The following is an 11,261-nucleotide window of genomic DNA, read 5'->3' as shown; positions in this document are numbered from 1 at the left end:
TGTGTAGAAAAGTCTATGAAGAACTTGAAACTCAATACCTGGACAAAATTGTGGTTCTGTTGGAAAGGAAAAATGGGATATTGACTCTCAGGTAGTAAATTAACAGAGTCTGCCTGAACTCTCAGCTCTCTGGCTTAGGTGAAAGGATAAATGTTGTACTCTTCATTGAGACAGGATCCATCAGAGGAGGAGCAGATGTGTGGGAAATTATGGCGAGATTTGGAACATACAGAATTTTGGGTGCCTGCGGGACATTTGGGGAATGTTTGCTAGGCAGTTGAGTATAGGGTCTGGGAGTCATGAGCAGAGTGCTGGTAGGTGAAGTCATAGGCATGAATAGAATTCTTGGTAGAAATACCAGCAATGAGAAGACAGGGTTATGAGAAATCCTTGAGGAAGATTCATCTTTAAGAGGAGAACAGAGAAAGAAAAATCAAGAAAAGAGGTTGAAAGACTGAGATTGAAAGAGGAAAAAGATATTTTCTCTTGAATTCTAGAGGAAGAACAAAGGGATGACAGTGCATAGTTTTGTCAGACTTTATTATGGGCTTTGCCACCATGCCTATGAACTGTCACACAATGAGAATAATGAAGTAGCCGGAAGTAAGAGTGAACAGGAAAAATTGATGGAGTACATGGGCAGAATGTTTTTGATTTTGCACAAATCATTCAGACAGGCCTCACTAATTTATTTTGTCTATTATATATACATAGACAGAAAATCTATTCTCTGCTCCCAGGAAAGGGGAAGCCTGCTATCATAGCTTTCCTTGAACACACAGTGCTGTTCTAGAAAGGTGGAGGAAGGGGACTGGAGAGTGCAGAATCCCTGCAGTATCATTGGTGACTTGGGCAACAGTCTAAAATCTTTATTTGAAAAAAAGTTAGGTGCTGCCTAATGGCTGCAGAGAACAATGTCAGTGGCTATAAAATCTTTAATGGGTGGCTCATAATTTCTTCCTTCCCTTCAAATAAAACTCATGGTTCTTTTTGCTCAGAGAGTTCTTGGATTATGACTTGATTTCAGTGCCACATTCCTCATGACAGCAACACAAGACAGCGGGTGGCAAGTGCCATTAACACCATTTTACATGGGGGAACCCGGAGAAGCCTGGGAGTGAGTCACATAGGGTCACGGCATGGCCAGCTCAGGGCCCAGAAACCATGTTCTCCCTCCAATTCCCCAGTGGATGTGACCTAGAGAGAAACAACCTATATGTGGGTAAACCCACAGCTTTCAAAGACCTTTCCCATCCATTTCCTTATTTAATTTAAGGCTTTGCCACAATCTTGCCACAGTGTTATATTTCCTATCTTGAACTTATCCCAACCATTCCTTCAAAGACTTAGAACTTCGATTATAAATTCCCTAATGATACACTGGCTATCCAGAGTCAAAGTAAATAATGATAATATCATTTCTTCTTTGGAAATGGAAAACGTTCTTTAAAAAAATAATAATAATATAATTTTTCCAGATGAAATGAAGCTTCTCCTGGAACAAAATGATAGTCAATGTTCCATTCAGAAAATGCCACTTGGAAAAGTCAATGAATCCATTTGGATTTCAAACTTCTGAGTCATTTGGGATCCCCTGATCTCTCTGCTTTGAAATTGTGAGCCACTTCCTATTCTTTTTATGACAGTTCAGAAGATTTACTGTTAGAACTTCTTATTTTTCCTTTCCTAATATTTTAATTTCTCTCATTCAGAATAAGTTGCAATCATTCTTTTTCAGTCACAAGATGGCTGCATTTGAGCTTAATATACAACCCCATGTAATCAGAGAGATGCGAATTAAAATAATCATAAGATGCCATTTCAAATGTTTCAGGTAGGCAAAGAGTAATAAATCTGGTAACACCGAGTGTTAGAGGTATGTGCTGTAGCAGGGACTCACGTGTTACCCAGGGCAGAGGAGGCTGGTACAAGCACTCGGAAAGCAACTTGACAAAACTTAGTCAAGCTCAAGTGATACAGATCCTATGACCCGGCATTTCCACTTCTTGGTGTTTCCTCTAGAATAACTCTTAACAGATGGACATAAATAAACACATACAGAAATATTCAGTGCAGGCCTATTAGCAATAGTGAAAAAGTAGAAGGAACCCAACTGTTCCTCAGGAAGATGAATGGATTGACTGTGTTTCATATTCAGCAGTGGACAGTAGAGACTCCTACAAATATCCATGTGCAGATGATCTCAAACACATTCTTTTTGGATAGAAAAGTTGCAAAAGGGCCGGGCACGGTGGCTCAAGCCTGTAATCCTAGCACTTGGGAGGCTGAGGCGGGCGGATTGTGTGAGCTCAGGAGTTCGAGACCAGCCTGAGCAAGAGCGAGACCCCGTCTCTACTAAAAAAATAGAAAGAAACTATATGGACAGCTAAAAATATATATATAGAAAAAAATTAGCCGGGCATGATGGCACATGCCTGTAGTCCCAGCAACTCGGGAGGCTGAGGCAGTAGGATCGCTTAAGCCCAGGAGTTTGAGGTTGCTGTGAGCGAGGCTGACGCCACGGCACTCACTCTAGCCTGGGCAACAGAGTGACACTCTGTCTCAAAAAAAAAAAAAAAAAAAAAAAGAAAAGTTGCAAAAGAAGAGTGTGGTACTGTTTAGGAAAAAATGAATTACACACATACAAACAGACTCTCATACACAAAACGTACACACTGAAAACATCAACAGGGATGATGTAGACTGACTTTAGGATGCTGGTCATGTCACGGAGGGTATGAGAAGCGATGAGGACAGAATGATATTTTAACAGTCTCTATTATTTTTTTGCAAAATTGAAAGATTGCAAAATAAAAATGAGAACTATCAACACTGTTTTCATCTTGCTGTTGAGTACATAGGGTGTGTTATATTCTCTGTCTTGCTCTACATTTGAAATATTTCATAGTTATACATGTTAAAATTGAAAGCTCCTGTTCTGGCAAAAGAGCCCAGCAGTAAAGGGAAGGTGATGACTAAATCAGATAGAAAAAGTCTGGAGCAGGACTTGGCACTGGTTTTCTGTAAATGGACAGAAAGTCCATATTTTAGACTGCAGGTGTTAGGTCACTGTCTCCACTACTCACCCACTCTGCTTTTGAGACAAGGCAGCCTTGGACAAAACATAAATGAAGGGGTGTGGCTATGTTCCAATACAGCTTTATTTACAAAAACAGACCTCAGGTTGGGTTTGATCTGTGGGCCATGGTTTGCCTCAGTTTACGGTTTCTAGAGGTAACTGGTTTCAGCAGACAAGCCATCTTAGGCTACAAGGGTGATGCTGGGGCCAGGGAACATCCGGATCTTTTTCTAGAGAGTTATTTGGGCAGATAGACCATTACCGTCCCAGTCTAAGAACCCAAATCATCAATGCAGTATCTTTAGTAGCGGAGGCTGTGGCAGTATTAGAACTCGTAAAAATAATCTCTGAAGTTTAACATTGTTGGGGATTTTGCTTTGGAGGTTTCTGTTTGAGTCTTTCTTCACTTTGGTGGTGACAGCAAGTTTATGCCAGGTGTGCCTATCAATATTCAGCCCTGGGAGCCTCCCTTCAACCTTCCAAGGATGCCCGGGAATTCTTAGGTCACAGAAAATGTCTCAGCCCCATCCCGATCCCCATTCCTGCATAGCCCCGTACTGCCTTGACCTGACTTCTACAACTCAGTAAGGTCACCCTGGGAGGGAGCTCATCAGCTTAGCTGTACCCTTGGCCTTTGGTCACTTGCGTTCACCTGTCAGGAAGGATGACTCAGCACTGCTGTAGCCTTTCCTAGAAATCAGGAAACTGTATTGCTCAAGCTCCTGTTGGCAGAACCCTCTTCAGGTCTTGACACTTCTAAGAAGGGCTGATAGAAGGGCCCTGGGATGCTTTAGCTGCCTAGATACTCAACTGCTTTGGCCTCTGCAGCCCCTGTTCTGGTATCTACCACGGCCAGGCCCAAGGGCGTTCACTTAAGAGAAAAACACTTCCACCGCCTCTCTCTCTGCACTACCAGCTTTGGCCAACCCAGTCTGCTCAGGCCATCAGCATTCACAGTCCTGACACCCCTTGCCAAGTGACAACATCGCCAGGCCAGAAGGATGGTTCATAAAACCAACAGCATTTATTTATGAGTTTCTTCTGCTAGAAGCCAACTACAAGATGTGAGAGTAAAATGAAGTATCCTCATGCTGTCGTTCCTGGCAGTTGTCACAACATTCTTGAGAAGTTAATTGTACGCCAACCATTTTTCTGAGTAGCAAAGTGATTCAGGACAGAGCAGGATGCTAAAGTACTAAATTCAGGTCCTGGAGGGGCCCGGTGACGTATGCACACAGGGACAGTTGGTGAACTGGAGACAGAGGCATGCACGTTTGTTCTCTCCCCCAGGAACCCTACGCCACCAAGGGCCGGCAGAGGAGGAGCTTGGCTTCATTGCTTTAACGCCCTGAAGAAAAGAGGCTGCAGCCTCATAGACACCAGGGCAGAATGCCTCTGGCCTGTTTGCCTGTTTGGACACTGAGATGCCACGTTACTGCTGCTGGGTGTGAAGGAGGAAAGAAAGGAGACACAGGAAAGGATAGAAGAGCCTGAGGTGGTCCCAGTCATCTAGATTTCAGCAGCCTCTCTTCCCTTTCCTGAAAATTGGAGGTTTGCTTTTCTTCTTAGGTTCCTGGGAGACACAACTTTTAAAGGTGATGCTTTGAAAAGTTTGAAAGCGTTCAAAGGACGCATGTTGTTAAACCGCCGCATCTACTACTGTTGACTATAGGAGCTTTGGTCCCAAATGAGTCTGAGCACGTTCTCTCCGACGACGAGGCGGACCTGCTGAGTGGCCGCACGCATTTCTGAGCCCGTCCACCCCGCGTGGGAAGCTGTTCCTGGAACCAGGATTTGAGGACCCGGCTGACTCTGTCAATCTTTCCTGGCTGGGACTCGCAAACTCTTGGTTGTGTTTACCCAGGATGTTAATAATTTTGGAAATCATTAAAATGGAACCAAAATACTTTCTTTTTAAGAGGCTACTGAGATCACAAGTCATTCCGCAAATATAATAAGCTGTGTAAGCTGAGCATGTCCAATACTCAACACTTGCCACGAGCCAGCTGGAAGCGTGGCCATTTTCATATGACACCTCGTGTGTGGAACTAAGGAGGAATGAGAAGAGCCTTCTAAAAACTAGGCCTTAAAAGTGCAATAATTGTGTTGGACAAACTGTTTTAAAAAAAAAAGAGAGAGAGAGAGAAAAAAAACTTTCTTTTTGTCCCCGCTCTCTGCTCTCAACTGCCCGTTGTCATCTCTGTGACCTAACTCCCGTGCTTTCGCCAGTGTCATCATCCTAAGGAATCCCATTAGGATTTTAAGGGACCCGCTTAGTTGTCACTTTCTATGCTCTTCCTGTTCCCTCTCCAGGCAGACCCAATGCTTTTGCTTTGCACCCTCACTGTCATTTGGGGTCACTGGTGTTCATCAAAGTTACCTGAGACAATTCTTAAAAATACGGATCTCAGATCTCACCCAACCTACTGATTCAGAATGCTTTGGGGTGGACCCTGGAGTCTGCATTCTAAAGCACCGCAGGCGATTCAGATGTTGTTGCTGGCAGGACCACGACTGTACGAACCTAGGCCATTGCTGCTGTTTTTAGCCAAGAGGCAGCGGTGCTCACCCGCAGCTCAGATTTCACAGCCAGGATGCCTGGATTTAAGTATTTTACATACTACTGGTTATATGATCTTGGCAATCTCTCATTGCCAAGATTGCATAACCAGTCCTCATCCATAAAATGCAGAAAACAGTAGTACCTACTTCATAGAACTCTGATAATTAAATAGGTTCATACAAGAAGGGAAGCTATCAGTGTCTGATGTGCTTTGAGAACTAATAAATATGTGCTACTAACATTAGCATGGATAAATTTATGACATTTATTAACAATTTGAGGAATTCAACATGCTTAATATTAAATTTTAGTCATTCTCTATACTTTGGGCTGATTAATATAATATTATAACTAATATTCGCTATTATAACTATATAGTGACATATAGGGAGATTATTGTTGCATGTCCACTTTAGGGGGTGCATGTAAAAGGAATGGGAGTTTATTCAGCTCTGTAAGTGGTAAATACGCAGAGAGGGAGTGAATAAACATGAAGACGATGCTGATGACAACAGCTGTGTCGGGAGCTACAGCTGTGAGACGAGACGGTTGTCATCTCTGTTGCTGGGTAACTGCTAGTGTGCCTTGAGGCCACTCAAGAAACTACAAACATTGAAAGTGGGAATTAAACTTTGAAGTCCATCTTTCCCTTTAGTCAGACTTCGGTTTGCCTCCTACAAGACACATTTCAGACAGAGTAAGACTCATTGCTCTGCGATTCCCATCCCCGTTGAACTTGTGTGATAGTGTCCTAACACAAAGACTGAAAATATAATACATTCCTGTAAGCAAGCTTTGCATTGGCATCAGACAGTTTTAATGCAACCTGGAAAATGTCTCTGTTCACTACCAGGAATTGGTTTTCACTATGAGAATCTAATTTATGACTCATTTGAATGATTTGAATATCTGTGTGCAGATGTCCCGTGCTAAATGTTATATATTATTTATAAGTCATGCTAAGCAGAGACGCAACAATTTTCCTAGTCTGTGTCCATTTCTAGCCTGAATACTGGTCTTTAAGAAACTTGCGAACCACACCCACCTTCCTTCTACTTTTTACTTATTAATTTTTCTAATCATATCCATGTCTAGTGGTTAATTTTGATGGCTCTGGAGGTAGATGCCTGGCTTTAAATCCTGGGCCATTGCTCAGTGGTCGTGTGACCTTGGGCAAATAACTCAACCTCTGTGGGCCTCAGTTTCCTTCATTATAGAGTAAGGATAATAATACCACCTCCCACTTCAGGCTGTTTTTAGGATCAAATGAAATATCTATCACCTAGAACATACTAAAACACAGTAAATGTTGGTTATTAACTATTATTGGTACTTCTGCAAACTGGCTCGAGCTATCTCTTGACAGCATTTGCTTTGCAATTCTGTGATTGTTCAACATGTGTGTGTTTCCTAACTGTATTATAAATTACTTGCTGACCATTTTGTCCCTCTCCTTGTCTTGGGGCATTATCTGGGTGCCATCAACAGCAGTACACAAATGTACTATTTAGTCACTTCTCGCCTCCACCTGCCGCTGGGCAACCAGTAGTCAGCCCCGCCCCGCCTGTCACCTCTCGAAATAAAACAACTCTACAGCACTAAAAGGAAAACCGCGGATCGCGCACTCCATCGTCCATCCCAACCAACCCCTCTGACTATTCTTCTCGTTGCAGGATGTTCGGAGGCTTCTCCTGTCCTTGTTCCTGGTGGCCGTGCTGGCGAGGGTGGCAGGAGCCCGGGAGAACCGGCCGGCGGGCGCCATCCCCTCGCCTTCCAAGGACGGCAGCAGTGACAACTCGGAGCGATGGCAGCACCAGATCAGGAGGTGCTGGCCTCCAGCCAGGAGGCCCTGGTGGTCACCGAGAGCAAGTACCTCAAGAGTGACTGGTGCAGGACGCAGCCACTGCGGCAGGTGGTGGCGAGCAGGGCTGGGGCAGCCGCCGTCCTCCCCCCCTCTGCCGGGCCAGGGCGACTCCTAACATCCCGCGGCACGTGGAGGAGGAGGAGGAGGAGGAGGAGGAGGAGGAGGAGGAGGAGGAGGAGGAGTCCTTCCCGTCCTGCGCCTTCTGCCGGCCCCAGCGCGTCACCTCCGTCCTCGCGGAGCTGAGTGCCCCGGCCTGGACCCGCCCTTCCGACTCAGAAAACTCCAGAAGGTGAAGCAGCGCAGGTGCGTGTCCGTGAACCCGAGCGACTCGGCCAAGCAGTGAGCGTCCCCGAGGGCGCAGGCCGCTCTGCACGCGCCCCCGCCGCGGGTCGCGCCGCCCCCGTCCCCGTCCCCGTCCCTGTCCTCCGAGCCCACTCACGCGCTGCCTGGTGTCCCCACCCCCGCAGCGGCAAGCACTTCTCTTGGGGCTGACGGTGTCCTTGTCCAGCACGTGGACCCACCGCAAGTGGAGCTTTGCCGATGTGTCCCTGACCGACCCCGGCCCCACCAGAGCCTCCGGAACCGGGTTGTGGATCAGGCCCGAAGGAAAAGGCTGGAAAACCACCGCCACCTGCCACCTAGCCGTCGGAGTGACCTTGCAGGTGATGCGCTGCCAGTCCGGCAGTGATGTTTCCACCGTGTGGAAAAGCGAGTAGTTCCCTGGCCTCCCCCGACACTCCGGCCCGCCCCCTCCCGCGGGCAGCGGAGGGCGAAGGATGCGTCACTCTGCTGAGCTGTCCCCAGACCTCTCCTGCGGGTCCCTGGACCTCTGGCTGGGCTGGGCGCGCTCCCTCTGTGATCCGGAGGCTGCCCTGGGCCTCCACTGTCACGCGGCTGTGGACAAGTCACATGAAGATGTCCATGGACAGGGGGTCTCTTCGCAAACCTGATACCAAGAAGACAACTTGAGCCACTTGGATCCCGAAGTGGCCTTCCCTGGGGACCTTGCTCACAGCAGGCCACACCCTCCCCCACCCTGAGCCACCATCACCCCTTCTTCCTCACTGTCCCCCCCAACCCCTTTGTGGACTGAAGACGAACTCTGGTGTGCATGCTATTACCGCTGCAGTTAGAATATTATCACGCACAAAAGTCTATGTATTAACGCTGGTTTTATAATTGACCTATATTGTAAAGAGTTGTTTTAAAAAAAAAGTATTATAGACCTATCCATATATTGTTTCACATGTTTTGCCTCTGGCTTTGCAGCACAATTCTGAGTAAGGAGAACAGCAGGTGATGATCTACCCAGAGATGTTTTTAACTCAGAAATAATGCCTGGTCAGCAGTTCACTGCCATGCACCTAGTTTAGATTGGGCAGGGAGATGGGAGGAATCGGATTTGACTTTGAATATTACGTCACGGAAGCTACTAAAGCATTGCAGCACAATGTAGAAATCGGGTTGGGACAGATGGGTGTCGGGAGGGGAGTCGTTTTAACCCAAAACTCAAAAGCCTGCCCATGCGGGGTGAGAAAGCCTGCTATTTTCACTGCCATGACACTAAGCAAAAAAAAAAAAATCCTGTTAAAAGAAAGAGATATTTAACAATATAAGGAGTCAGGTCACTTTGTGGTATAGGAGGAAGGGTGGACTATAATATGTAGAATAGCAATCTAGTTGAACTGTCCTGCAGAAAACAACTCTCTTCCTTTTCAAAGTATAGACTGTACCAAGGTCCCTTTCACTTTAATAAGGGATTGTTGAAGTTTCCGTGTTGTGGACTCTTGATATAAAAAAGTAGAGATAGTTTATTTTCCAGCAAAATGATACTTTCTTTGGGTCCCTTTGCTAAAATGTCCTAGGAAGGCTTCCCTGTGAGTAGTGTGTATGGAATCTGACTAATGTGACCGAGATGCCCCTGCTGGGAGTCAGCATGCTTTGCAAACTTTTCCCTGGTGTCTCCCTAGCCAAGGAAGCTCCTGCCAAGGGAACGGTTCCCTAGTATGTGAGAGAGACCCTCTCCCAGCGTCTCTGGGGACTGAAGCTTCCTGACACTAGGCAGTGGCAGTAGATCTAGAGACACTCACCCAGAGAGCACGATTGGGCATGGGTGTGTTGGTGGATCTATTTCAGGTCTCTGCACTGCAAGGCTCTTTCCTGTCCCTTCTGTAACACCATGAGACCCGAGCAGCCTGTGCTGTTGGAAAGCGCTTGGCCTCGTAAATGGGTAAACACAGCCTGAAACAAGGAGGCAGAAATAAGAAATCTTGAAGGGCTGGAACCTGGGAATGGAGAGAAAAAGTAGAGAGGGTGTCCAAGGGCAGAATTGATTTTTGCATTTAGCGGAAAACCCCAAGTCAGACTCCGTGGCAGAATGCGCAGCAGGAGCACTGCGAGGGAGGCAGTGTGATCACGTGACACGTGATCAGACTGGAGGCTAAGGGGGTGCAGTAGGAGGGGAGTGGAGGGGAGTGTCTGCCCCAACTGCAAAGCCAGCCCCTATCATGTTACTAACACAGAACCCACCCAGATAGGGGGAAGACGAAGCTGAGAATTTGCAGAATGCAAACATGAGCACACTCTCTGTTAAACCCAGCCGTGGGTGTAGCAATGAGAGCAATATGGTATGCTGCAGTGTGAGGCTCCCTCTGGAGGCTGTTGTGTGGACAAAGTTTACCTTCTGATGGCTCAAATTGTATTTAATTGGTTTTTTTGTTCTCTTTATAAATGAAGAAAAGCTGTAAGTATAATGTAATTATTTTATAGGTATACTATTAAATTATAGAACAAATAAAGGTACTTTAGGGTTTTATGTGATCCCGGTGTTACGTGCCATGAAAGTGGAATTCTGAACTTGTTGCAATGAACAGTGAAGGAGCCCCGTGCGTTCAGAGCGCTTTTGTCTGACACAGTGAGTTCAAGCCCTAGCCAGCTGTCACCCCGTCTCCTTTGGGTGCCGGCATCTGCAACGAGAGTCAGAATCAGGCATCCAAGGAGCAGAGGTGGTGGGTGGGGCTCTCAAGCCTGGTCCTTGGGAGCCTCCAGGGCTCTTCCAGATCTCCCGCCGCCTGAAGACAGAATATTCTCGCTGTGCTCTCTGAATAAGGAACACTGAACAAGGAAGCCTTGGGAAATTCCTGCAAATAGACGTCTGCACTGTTACGCTCCTCTTCCGTTTAGCAGCCGGTGCACACCGCACCCGTCTCTTCAACAAGCCAGAATGTGTCCTCAGTTTTGTTCCTTTCCTCATTGACTTCTCACGGGTTTCAACATTTCTTAATTTAAGTACTTGTTAGTTTCACAATGTCTCCATTTTTCTACTAATTGACTTATCTGCCATTCAAGTAACTCAATTATCAATAAAAGATAAAAACCTTAAGAACATTGCATATGGTTGATTCACTGTGTGGACTTCAAACGAATTAAATTCAACTTACTAATAAATAATTCATCTCAATTAGTAAATGGGACAGAATAGTCCACTTTGGGATTCTAATTCGCTTATTTTTGAAGTTGGCTGACTAACTTTTAATTTATAAAGTTGAGGAAAGTGAATTTTTGCTATTGCTCAAACAACATAGAATGTATGTATTCCTAGAAAGCTTACCTAATGATTAATCTAGCACCACTGATTATTAATGTCTGCATAGGAGATAGCAGTAAGACCAAATCATAAATAATGCAATTAAAACTTATTGATTATCATGTTATCTTCTGAATCCTACTTAATCTCCAACCTTGCTTCCCTCTCT

At 45.8% G+C, this 11,261-nt stretch overlaps 1 pseudogene; it reads left to right on the top strand.

The window, feature by feature from the left end:
• Positions 1-6,132: 6,132 nt before the first annotated feature.
• LOC123621923 lies at positions 6,133-7,849 on the top strand (annotated as a pseudogene).
• The last annotated feature ends 3,412 nt before the right edge of the window (positions 7,850-11,261 follow it).

The sequence above is a fragment of the Lemur catta genome, chromosome 16 (assembly GCF_020740605.2).
Source record: "Lemur catta isolate mLemCat1 chromosome 16, mLemCat1.pri, whole genome shotgun sequence".
NCBI lineage: Eukaryota > Metazoa > Chordata > Mammalia > Primates > Lemuridae > Lemur > Lemur catta.
The sequence above is the reverse complement of the archived record's forward strand: the minus strand, read 5'-3'. Positions and strand labels throughout refer to the sequence as shown.